Below are 12,887 nucleotides of genomic sequence, written 5' to 3'. Positions count from 1 at the left end.
TCAGGGCGCCGAGACGGGTGACGCTGGTCCCCACCGCTCGCCGTCCACGTGTCTGCAGAGGAGGCGGGTGGACGAATCACCTGCAGGGACAGCGCCAGGCCGCCTCGCCTCCGGGCACCTCGAGCCACCGAATCCTCGCGGCCACAGTGGCTGAATAACCCAGGGCCCCGCTGGAGGGCAGAGCCAGAGGGCTTGGGAACCCTTTAAAACAGGTGCAACTCTCAAAACACAGGGCATTTCACACATGAAGGTAATTTGTCCTAACGTAAAAAGTTACGGCTGACTTTAAATAAATTACCGTGATCGCGAGCCTTCTCTTGAGCTCAAAGGAAAATCTCACCTGAAAAATCCAGCTTCGCTCTTTAGAATTCTCCTTTTCTGCACCCTTGCAGGGAATCGTCTCACGAAGGCATTCTGTGTGACCCCGCGTGGTCTGTCGCGGGGAGTGGACTCTAGGTCGGCTCATTAACTTCTGTCTCCCGGCCCTGATGGAGTCTGGAAAGGCCACGTCCTGCTGAACAAATTGTAGACGACAGAGGCTAATTGGTCCTCAGAAAGGAGGCCGATGGCTGCTCTCGGGATCTTCGACTTTTAAAATGTTTATTTAGCACAAACATTTGCAGGCCCCACGGAAGGCCTTTTCCCTGATTCCTCTTGACCTTCAGTGACCTCCCTCCCAGGGCGCATTGCTTTCTCCCCGGGGGGAAACTTGAGAGGCTCTTATTTATTTATTCCCCGGGAGCCTCTAAGAGTTCACACCAGTCTTAACACTTAACCTGGGCTGGAGTGGCAGTGTTGTCCTGCCAAGCTCCCCTCTTTGCGGGGCTGGTGGGCCGACGGTCGCCAGCCCCGGGTCTGCCGTCACCAGGTGGGGGCGAGACCCTCTCCCATCCCGACACTCACTGACACGTTGGAGCCTCCATGGCAGACGTTAGTTCCTCCCGAGAGGCCTCCGGGGTGAGCACAGTGTGCCCTTTGTCGGCATACAGGGCCCACCTCACGCGCGGATGCCACATTTAGGTACAGCTCCCCAGTTGGCAGGTGTGACCGGTGGGGTGTTAGGTGAGAATAAAAATCTCTTAAGAAACGTCTTGGGTGAGTTATCACGTCGCGATGTGGGCCCTTGATTTCCTTGCACTGAAAAGTATGTCACGTACACGCAGGGCTGGGCGGCAGACGCGGAGAAAAACCCAGACGCCGAGCTCCCCGCCGCTTTCCAAGCGACAGAAGTCCATATCGTCCGTGCTGAGTTGTGCCGATGCCGTCCGGGCCTGTGTCCCGTCCGGCCTTCGGTCCTCACGGTCTCAGGCTTTGGGGCCTGACCGACCTCACGAGGCCCCCAGAGGCTCATTTCCAGATGCACAGCCAGGGCGTCAGGTGCGGCTGCAGGGGGGACCCTCAGGCAGTGACCGTGGGGAACCCCGGGCTCCAGGGCGTGATCCACCCCCCCCCCCCCCGGTGATGCTCGCTGATGCCTGTGACCCACAGGCTTAGGTGTTGGGGAGCGTGGTACCCACAGGGCAGTCCCCTGTTCCTGAGGCATTTGAAAACCAAATAAGCCTGCCACCACTGAAAAGAAAGCCTGATATACAAACTCTCATTTACTCGCATCTCTTGTAACGGAGCAAACGAGTGTTGGCTTAGCTTCAGAAAAGCTGCTGTTCCCGCAGCTGCATTTACAAACAGAGCTTCTCCGTGCACAGACTGTGGGGGGGGGGGGATCCGGAGGCGCTCACGCCCTTTGGCCGAGGAGGTTGGATCCGCGGAGTCACGATTGGAGAACAGCAGCACATTTTCGAAACATACATTTTTTCTTTTTTGCAACTCACAAACTGAACTTTACCACATTTTTTTTTTTGCAACTCACAAACTGAACTTTACCACATTTTTTTTTTGCAACTCACAAACTGAACTTTACATTTTTTTTTGCAACTCACAAACTGAACTTTACGACATTTTTTTTTTTTTTTGCAACTCACAAACTGAACTTTACATTTTTTTTTGCAACTCACAAACTGAACTTTACATTTTTTTTTTGCAACTCACAAACTGAACTTTACGGACATATTTTCCGTCAGGTGCTCTCCACTTTAGCAACACTTTTTATTTCTTCCACCCCGTCCAGCACTGCTCTCTGGATGCGCTAAAGGCAACCTTGCCCTCTGCTCATTGTTAGCGTCCAGATGTGTGGGTGTGAGACCCTGAAATCCCTTCGGGTGACAGTTGTAAACTCGTGGAATGTTCCACGGAGCTGATGAAGGGTACTGTCCTTGACTCTCTACCCAATATGGGCTGTTAGGTGTTATTACAGAGACGCTAATTCACTTCGGGAAGAAGGGACGTAGGGCTCCCCAAACTGCTGACGTGAGAAAACAAGACACTTTCGTACAAAAAAACTCATCTTCTCCAGTGCTCCTTTGGATTTAACATAACCGTCCAGATCCTTGGGTTAGCGGCCGGTTCTCCCAAAGCCCGGCACCCCCGACGTGAGGACTCCGGTGCTCTCTGGTCATGTTGTGGGTCCCCCCGCGGCCGTGTGCCCCTCTCTGAGGATGACCTGGGGGACAGCTGGGGGCGCGTGTGAGCAGGACACCGGAGGGGACGGCTGTCCAGGCAGTGCACGGCAGCCTCGCGCCCACGGGGGTCGGACCGCTGTCCTCTTCTGTGCACTGCCTCCATTCATCCCCACTGGCTCTCAGTTTGTCGTGTTCTGAATCTCCCCGGTCCTGGAATCCTCTCATTTGCGCCTGTAGAAACTTGTCTGTGGGAACGTTCTAGAACTTCCCACCTCAAGTGAATGAGAAAATATCCACGTGATACAGCAGCTGGCGGGGGGTGGGGGGGTTGTCTGAATTCCCCTGTTCCTGTGCCCTCCCAGCTTACTTAGGCTCTGGTGCATCTGTTAGCGGAAGGATTGCTACATTTATCCAAACGCTGTGGAAGGAAGCATCTGGAAGGACGCTGGGCAGGACGGCCTGGGCTCTCGGGGCGGGTGCGGGCCTACGGGAGCAGGGGAGGGCCGGGAGCTGTGCCCTGTCCTTCCCGAGTGACTGCACAGAGGAGGAGGGTGAATGTGGGGCCCACGTTCTCCCCCAGATGTGTCCTCCGTTCAGCACGCACGGCCTCCCTGCACCTCTGTGTTGTAGCTTGTCCTTTTTTTCTGGAGGCAGAGAATCCCCATTAACTGAGACCCTGAAGCAGTCCTCACCTCCTGACACTCCAGACCCTGTTGACTTTGGGAGATGAGGGAGGAGGGCGGGAGGTGGGGTCACGGCAGATGCAGGGGAGGAGGGCAGGGGATGCGGGAGGGGTGGAGGGTCCCTGTGTTGCAGGCGGGCCTTTGTCGCAGGCGTTAGCTCCTTGAGGGATGTCACATGCCGGTATTGACCTGAGAAAACGCTGGCCACAGCCCGCCCTTGCGAAATCCTCTGAGCTGAACCATCGTGAAGTATCCAAACAGCCACTAACTACAGGAAAGGGCACCCAACTTGATTAATCATTAGGGAGATGCAAACTGAAACAAAGGAGAGGGCGCTTCGTCTGACTCTGAGGACTGAAATACTTTGCGGGCACAGGTGTGCAACAAGGGGACACTTGGAGCACAGCGGGGGCAGGGCCGGGAGGGGTGCGGGCTCGGGCTGGGGGGAGGGGCCAGGCCCCCAGCAGCCATCTCTCGGTGCAGACACGCTGCCTGGGGACAAGCTCACGGAAGCTGGGGAGTCCGGGTGTGGGGGCTGGGGACACGGGAGGACACCAGGGGTCTGCGTGAGGATACGTGACCCCATTCCTCTCCCCTGCTACCCTTCAACCCCTCATGTTTGGCCACCGTCACCCTCTCTGGGTGCAGATTATTCTGTTAAAACTTTGTTACGGAGTCAGAATGGAGGAGGCCCACTGGGCTTTGTGTGACTCTGCCCGGGATGGGGGGACAGGCGTCCGGGCCCCCAGCCCCCTCTTCTCTCCTCCAGAAGCCGCACAACCCGATCCCCACAAGGGTGGCCGGCCGCCTTCCACAGCTGCTACTTTGCCATTGGGAGGATTTCAAGGTGGCCCCTGTCTGCGAGCCACAGGGACGCCCGGGAGCATCTCTGTTCCACCGGCCGGGCTGACGAGAGACCCTACTACAGAGACCGCAGCACCTGCAGCCGGGGCTGGCCCCCGATCAGTGTGGGGACGTGTGAGGCCGGTGCCTTCCAGGCCTTTCTAGCACCACGATTTCTCATTTTATCGGGCACACTTTTTAAAAAGAAACGTATGAGACCCTCCCACGCACAAAGCTTAATTTACCTTCATTTGTCTTAATGCGTTAGGTGAGATTCACTATTTATTACATGCCAGGTGGGGTATGGTGACGAGAAACTGTATGTTGAATTTCCGTTTGAGCTGAGACCCATTAACAAGCGTGCATTAAGCCTCCCAACGAGGCTTTTCTGTCAAATTAGCAAGTCCGTGCAGCTCTGAAGAGGAAGAAGACAGTTCCTGGAAATCCCTTATTTATATAATAACAGTTTAGACATTTTTGCAATTACGACTTCTTTCTTCGCGGGCCTGCCTGCAACCGATAAATGCCGGGTGTAATTCACACGGCTTTTTCTCTATTTGCTCTCATTTTCCACCCACACCGTTTCACCGACATCCACGCTCTTTTGTGTGGACTGCCCCTAGCCGGGATGGATTTTGCAGCCATAAAAGGTGAGGCAGGAGCCACGTCCGAGGGGCCGTGCCCTGCTGAGCCGCTCTGGGCGGGTGCCAGGGTCCCGTGCCTGGCTTGGGGACCCCCCACCGCGGCTTCTGGAACGAGGAAACCCCACTGCTCCTTCCCAGTGGTTCGATCCACGTGCGTGTTGCAGCTTAGGTAGCTTTTTCTCCCACCCGGAAAATTAGAGGATGCACCAGATGGGGGGCAGCTGGGGGGCGTGGGGTCCCCATTCGGGCCGCTGCTGTGCGCCAGCCGTGTCTCCAGGCCTCGGCCTTGGTTGGGCGGGGCATCAGGGTGCGGTGGGGTCACAGCCCCGGAAAGGGCAGTGGCCGCACCGGGAGCCTGGCCCTGGGGCCCCCGCTGCCGGCCTTCCACCTTTCTGGGAGTCCTTTAGCATGGAACTCGCTCTCTGGGGTTTTATTTTCATCCAACTGTCTCCGCGAATCCAAACGGAGAAGAAACATGGGACTGTGGGGGCCCCTCCTCTCTCTCTCCCCTCCATTGATGGTCTTGGCTCCAAACTCTGATCCCGGGCGGCAGGAGGCTCCCCTGCACAGCCAGCCTGGGGGTGGCGGTCTTGTCCTGCAGCACAAATTTGCATGGCTCTGGAGCGTTCTCAGCGGTTGGGGTGGGGTGCGGTGAAGGAGTCCTGTCTGGGCCAGAGCCGGTCAGCCCCCCTCACCCTGCGCCCTCTCCCGCTCTGATGGCCGAGGGCCACGTGGAGCAGAGGATGATGACATTCTCCCGTCAGAGACCCCACCACCGCCGGCTCTCCTGGGAAAGTACCCCAGCCCCTGAGCGCAGGCCTGGAGCGGACGGGATGGGCACCAGCGGGCGGGCACCTCCAGGAAGTGTGTGAGGACCCCCCACCGTGCGGCCCCCCGGCTTCACTGCAGAATGTTTGTCCTTCTGGGTCGCAATTAATCTTTAACGTATACGATGGGCCAAACCCGATCCTGCTCAATCGACTGTTTAACTTTAGAAATCTTAATCTCTGCGAGAGTCTAAACTGGGCAGGGTCCGCAAACAGGTGCCAGACGCGGGGTCTCGGGACCCTAGCTGAAGCCCCTCCCACAGGGCGCTCTGCATCAGGGGACTGTCCCCCGCTGCCGGCTGTTTGCAGCTGAGAGCCTCAGACTTGCCTGGGCTGCGTTTACACCGCACAAGCCAGGACCTTCTGTACCGCGGGGGCACCTCCGCGGGTGGGGGAGGGGCAATGTGCTTGGACCCGAGGACAGACTGGATTTCAGAGGACAGGCACTCACTGCCAAGTCGGGTCTGCTGGCCGGCTTCATGGACGAACTTTCTTCTCCTTACAGTGTAGATGTAACTGCAGACACTCCAAGGATGAGGGGCTTTCACGGCTGCTCTAGTCCTGGGGGCCCTGCAGTCTGTGGGGACCCTATAGTACAGCCCTGGGTCCCCTATACAGTCCTGGGGTCCCTATAGTACAGCCCTGGGTCCCCTATACAGTCCTGGGGTCCCTATAGTACAGCCCTGGGTCCCCTATACAGCCCTGGGGTCCCTATAGTACAGCCCTGGGTCCCCTATACACCCTGGGGTCCCTATAGTACAGCCCTGGGTCCCCTATACAGTCCTGGGGTCCCTATAGTACAGCCCTGGGTCCCCTATACACCCTGGGGTCCCTATAGTACAGCCCTGGGTCCCCTATACAGTCCTGGGGTCCCTATAGTACAGCCCTGGGTCCCCTATACACCCTGGGGTCCCTATAGTACAGCCCTGGGTCGCCTATACACCCTGGGGTCCCTATAGTACAGCCCTGGGTCCCCTATACACCCTGGGGTCCCTATAGTACAGCCCTGGGTCGCCTATACACCCTGGGGTCCCTATAGTACAGCCCTGGGTCCCCTATACACCCTGGGGTCCCTATAGTACAGCCCTGGGTCCCCTATACAGTCCTGGGGTCCCTATAGTACAGCCCTGGGTCCCCTATACAGCCCTGGGGTCCCTATAGTACAGCCCTGGGTCCCCTATACAGTCCTGGGGTCCCTATAGTACAGCCCTGGGTCCCCTATACACCCTGGGGTCCCTATAGTACAGCCCTGGGTCGCCTATACACCCTGGGGTCCCTATAGTACAGCCCTGGGTCGCCTATACACACCTGGGGGTCCCTATAGTACAGCCCTGGTCCCCCTATACAGTCTGGGGTTCCCCCTAATAGTACAGACCCTGGGTCGCCATACACCCTGGGGTCCCTATAGTACAGCCCTGGGTCCCCTATACAGTCCTGGGGTCCTATAGTACAGCCCTGGGTCGCCTATACAGTCCTGGGGTCCCTATAGTACAGCCCTGGGTCCCCTATACAGTCCTGGGGTCCCTATAGTACAGCCCTGGGTCGCCTATACAGTCCTGGGTCCCTATAGTAAACAGCCCTGGGTCCCCTATACACCCTGGGGTCCCTATAGTACAGCCCTGGGTCCCCTATACAGTCCTGGGGTCCCTATAGTACAGCCCTGGGTCACCTATACAGTCCTGGGGTCCCTATAGTACAGCCCTGGGTCACCTATACAGTCCTGGGGTCCCTATAGTACAGCCCTGGGTCCCCTATACACCCTGGGGTCCCTATAGTACAGCCCTGGGTCCCCTATACAGTCCTGGGGTCCCTATAGTACAGCCCTGGGTCGCCTATACAGTCCTGGGGTCCCTATAGTACAGCCCTGGGTCCCCTATACAGTCCTGGGGTCCCTATAGTAACAGCCCTGGGTCCCCTATACAGTCCTGGGGTCCCTATAGTACAGCCCTGGGTCGCCTATACAGTCCTGGGGTCCCTATAGTACAGCCCTGGGTCGCCTATACAGTCCTGGGGTCCCTATAGTACAGCCCTGGGTCCCCTATACAGTCCTGGGGTCCCTATAGTACAGCCCTGGGTCCCCTATACAGTCCTGGGGTCCCTATAGTACAGCCCCTGGGTCCCCATCGTCCCCTATTATATTAGTCCCTGAGCCTCCTAGACTACAGACCTGGTCCCCTCAATACAGTTCGGGGTCTCCTATAACACAGTCTTGGGGTCCCCGCAGTCCCCAGGTCCCCGTCCTGCTCTCTGTGGCTGTGCTTAGACCTGAGAGGTCACTATAAAGAGTTGCTGGGTGTTTCCTTTTGCCATGAGAGCCTCCAGGGCTCGGGATAAGAACGTGTGTGAACTCGGTGGGCACGTGACAGGAGGGAATGACGTGGTCAAGGCTAGTGCAGGCTTTTCGGGATCCAAATGACAGAAATCCCGGAGACATTGCAAAGCCTTTTGGTGATGATATCACGAGACCCTAATTTTGAAAGGTTATGTAGTCAGGGATAATCCACACTGGATGAGTTACAGTAAAATAAATCAGTGGTGAACTGAGCCCCTCGAGGAATTGAACAGTTCACTTGCATGTTTCTCTGCCTTTGAACATCAGAGCAGTTACCAAAGATTTGTGTTATGTGCCATAGACGCTTAAAAATTACTATTTACTTTGCCTTTTAACCTAAGAGTAGGAGCCGTGTACAGAAACGAAGCCCAGATCTACTTACGCAGGATATTAAATAGGTGAGTCTCAATTTTACCGTGATTTCTTGTATTTGTGTGCGTCTCGTTTGCCGTCCTGGTCGAATTAACTTTGTAGCATCTGGATGGTCTGAGGATCCCATGTCACGAAAAGGCCAAACCTGTTAACGCGTCCATTACCCCGGGGCATCTGAGGCGCACTTCGTTGGTCTCCAGGTTACTAGTTTGGATTCCTAACATCTCATAACTTTGGCTGACCTGTGTGCTGATTCTCGCCTTGCCAACTTGCTTTCCCTTTGTAAGGCCCACTAATCGGAGATGACCGAGCAGGACACCTCTTGTCCCGGCTGCACCTGGGGTCGGGTCGCTTGCTCGAGGCCCAGGTCCTGGTGAGGCCTTGTGATTAGCCACGGCGGCGTCCGGCCCCTCTGTCGTCACGGCGCTGACCCTGAAGACCGCCCCCTCCCGCGGGTCCCCGGAGTGTGGAGGGGAAGACGCTGGAGTAGCAGAAGAGGGACGGACATCCATCCCAGAGCCCACTGCCGGGCCCCGACACCCAACGGGAGGGACCTTTTCTCAGGAACAGCAGAAATCTCCACCCTGGCAGGGTGGGCACCGTTGTCTACAAGAAACTCCCAGAGACCCAAGACCTCTTCAGCCACAGGCGGAAATGCTAAGTGTGGGATTCAGTTTGCTGGGTTTGCAGGCGAGATAACATCCCGAAAGGTGGACCCATCACGCGAGACATGTTGTATTTTGTGGAGGCGGAGTGACCCCCCTCCCCGCCAGCAGCAGGTGCTACACAGAATAAACACAAGCGACAAGCCGCTCTCTCGGCCCAGTTCAAGCAGCCCCTCCCGCCGAGGCGGACGTGGAGACAGTCCACCTCTTGCTCCCCTGATGTCCCCCTGAGGCCAGTCGGAGCACACGGCCCGGAAATGTGCCCGAATGTCCCCTGCCAGGCTGCCCGCCCAACCCAGCAGATTCTGGCGGTGACTCGGGGCGAGGGACGACGGGTTTGGGTTCAGGCTGTTCCTCCGCACGGCAGAGAGGCTGCGGGCTCTCAGGCAGCAGGTTTTAACTGGGTGGGATTTCGTGCCCCTGGGCTCAGGCTGGGACCCTTCATCCCGCCCCCCTCAGTCCATAGCGGCCCCCGTTTCTCCTCTGGGGAGAAGGAAGGCTGAGAGCTCTGTACGCTGGACCGACATGTGGCAGAGTGCAGGCCTGGGGTGGGGGGCGGGGGTCCCTGGGGGTCCGGAGCCCCGCTCTGGGCGGCCCCAGGGTGCATCCCGCCTCCCGCTTCCGTCCTGGGGCCGCGGAGGGTGCCACCCCTCTCACCCCCCTCCAGTCTCCCTCACACGGATCCCCCGCAGAGGCCTGGGCACCTGTGTCGGGACGCAGCGGGCGTTCAGGTCCTCGGTGCCTCACCCAGAGAGGAAACCGCTTCTCCAGACCAAGCTGAATGGGTTAGAAAGTGAAACCAGGCGCGCCTACCGCTTTCTCGGCACCCGATCTACACGGATCTCTTTCCAGCAGGCTCTGAAAACAACCAGACGGAACACAACTGGGCCTTTCAGGCAAACCTCTGCCAGTTCAAAAGCGTCCTGCGCGGATCAGAAAGGCAGGACAGCGCCCCCCGGGGGCTGGGCTCCTGCACCAACCAGCACCCTGCTCAGCGCGAAACCCTCACAAGGGTGCCGTCCACCAAACAACAAGCCCTCATTGTCAACTGATGCAGAAGACGAGCGCAGGGGTTTGTAAAACCTCGTCCTTGACTCAATGTTGGAAAACCGTATTTGTTTGGGGGGATAAACTGTCTTGCGAGTGTTTTGTTATTTCGGTGCACAAATGACAAACACCGGGGACAGCATCTATACACGCGGGTCTGGAAACCTGGGGATTTGCACATAAAAACCAGGGTGGGTGGCAACAGATCCTCACTTCGTGGGCGACAGGCCCGCTGTCTTTTGTAAGTTGTGTCCAAACGGCCGCCATCTTTGTTTTCTGAACCAGGAAGATGAGCGTGTGCAAAGTTAAGGGACTTGGCAATGTCCACCCTGCGGGCCTGGTTGGTCTCGGACCCCTCCTGGGTCAGACCTACGAGCCCCTGCCCATCCTCAGCAGGTGGGGGTCACGCACGCCAGCTGGGTCTGGCCCCTCCATCCCAGGTTCTGCCTCTGATACCCTTGTTCCACCGCAAGGTTTAGGTCCTGCTTTGGTAGCGCCTGTGGGGCTCAGTCTGTTCGTCCAAGTTCGGCCCAGGTCATGATCTCACGGTTTCGTGGGTTCGAGCCCCGTGTTGGGCTCTGGGCTGACAGCTCGGAGCCCGGAGCCTGCTTCGGATTCTGTGTCTCCTTCTCTCTGTGCCCCTAACCCACTCACGCTCTGTCTCTCTCTCAAAAATAAACAGCAAAAAAAAAAAAAATATATTTTTTATTTATTTATTTATTTTTTTTAAATAAAACACTGCTTTGGAAGTTACAAGCGATGCCTCTGGCCGTGGGTGAAGCCGGTGCTGAAGGAGGTTGGGGAGAGAAAAGCACATTAAAATGCTTGAGAACAAGAAGCATTAACACTGTGGGGACAATCACTTGCCAGTAGATGTTTTTCTTAAAACATCACACATTTTTGGGTTGACACAACTTGTTTTTGTGACTGCCGTGGGTCAGTCCCTGGCGTGGCCTCGCACACAGCTGTTGGCCATTGGAGCCGTTCCGGGCAGTTGGAGAAACAGCCCAGAGAATGACCCGGGACACCAGCGCTGTCACCGCTGGGCCATGTGGCCCGGCCACCCCCCAGGCCCCGGCGCCCAGTCCTTCACCTGCCTCTTATCCCACACGCCCCGCCCCTGCTGCAGGGACATTTATTCCTGAAGACGGACACTCAGTGCTGCCTTATCCTTGGCCCCAGGTCAGCAACTGACAGAGGAAGACAAACTTGTATCTTACGACCTGAGGCCTGGGGAGTGCAGCCGGCCGTCCAGCGTGGCGTCCCCACGTGCCCCCGCCCATGAGGGCTCCCAGGACAGATGTGCCAGGACATGACTCGGTGTGGGTGGGAAGGGGGTGAGGGCAGGTCACCGCAGGGAGGGGCCTTATGAAATCACCTTCGCAGCTGTGACCTCCACCCGCAGGGGCAGGAGGGATCAGGAGTCCCGTAAACACATCCATCATCCCCCACCCCCCGTGACTCTCCCCATGGCCCTTGGCTCCCGTCCTTCTGTTTGCCTTAAACACAGGCTCCCTGGAAACGCGAGAGGGTTAGGGAGTCGGGCAGCTCCCTGATGGTGACCTTTGAACTGAGGGCTTGGGCTGACTTCACGGAGGCTCTCAAGTGGCCTGTCCGCTCTCTTGCTTTTCCTGTCAAAGTGGAGAGGGACGCAGACACATAGATGGACGCACGGGTAGAGAGATAGCAATTGCTTCCGGGTTGTCTTCCGTACCCACCTTTACTTCCTTCCGCATTTTAGTCACGGAACTAATTTCCGCTTATCCTCTCCTTGATTTTGATGCGTCTGGTACACGAGCAAATGCCCTTTTCCTGTGTGCAGATCTGAAACGCCAGTCTGCACACTAGTGACTCTCGCCGACAAAAAGCCCGTCCATCCAAACCCAGCTGTGGCTCACGCCGGCGTGCGGCGAGGGGCGGCCCCCAGCCTGGGCGCTGTGGCCCTGCTCCCCTTCGTGGGTGCGGGTGAGCCCGCCCTCCGCACCCTCTGCCGCGGACTCTGCTCTCCGAGGTCCCGTGTCCCGGAAACGTGGATGAAGCGGTAGGAAACCCGACAGCACGACAAAGACAGCCCGGAAGAAGTCTTTGGGAAAAGTGGGAGAATTTTCTCGAAAGAATTAGGTTGCAAGAAGACATTTGAAAATGCTTTACTTCTGTTTTTCACCCCCTATTTTTGGAAACGAGAAGCCTCCGGTCACAAGCTAAGGCAGGTGAGTCACAAGCTAAGGGAAACAGGGAACATTCTTCCTACAGACGCGCCCCTGGACGTATGTGTGGCCTGTGCCCGTCACTGGAGAGCATGCGCTGAGCACACACTTAGCACCCCCGGACGGGATGGCGGGAGGGGGACGCCGTTGGGGCGCCGGCGCCCCCGGTTCAGTGAGTGCAGACCGTCCCGACAGTGGAGAATCACCCAGCCCCAAATTTCCGCCCACGGAACATGGTAACGTTCTTGCAAAAGGCAGAACGAGAGAAAGGGCCTTTCTGCTGCGGACACAGAATTTCTGGGGGTGGACATTTTGTAAATTTAAACGCACGGCAGGGATCTTCAGAAAATACGAATGCGTGGGAAGAATGATAGGAGAGAAGGAAGGGAAGACAAGGAAAGAAATACTTGCAAAGACAAGAGGGGGAGAGGGAGGGAGAGGAGAGATGGCCTGTGACAGCAAAACAGGCCAGCCACAGCCCGTTCGTCAGTAACGCCGCAGTCATTAAGTCTGAGGCGTCTTCCTTTACAAGCAGTGTTATTATTTTACACAATCACCGGGTGCTATTCCTTGTAAGGCAACGCTCACACCATAACATAAGACGAAGGAGCTGTGACCAGGACAGCAGGACCCGGGAGGTGACGTTGAGCGTCTCGGGGATGCCCCTGTCCGTCCAAGGCTGTTCCCAGGCAAAGCGCCATTTCAGAGCGACAGCCACATCAGGAAAATTTCAGGCCCAGGATGAGACCTT

Source organism: Panthera pardus, unplaced genomic scaffold (genome assembly GCF_024362965.1).
Source record: "Panthera pardus isolate Hobbes unplaced genomic scaffold, ASM2436296v1 HiC_scaffold_17, whole genome shotgun sequence".
Classification (NCBI taxonomy): domain Eukaryota; kingdom Metazoa; phylum Chordata; class Mammalia; order Carnivora; family Felidae; genus Panthera; species Panthera pardus.
Note: the sequence above shows the minus strand (reverse complement) of the source record.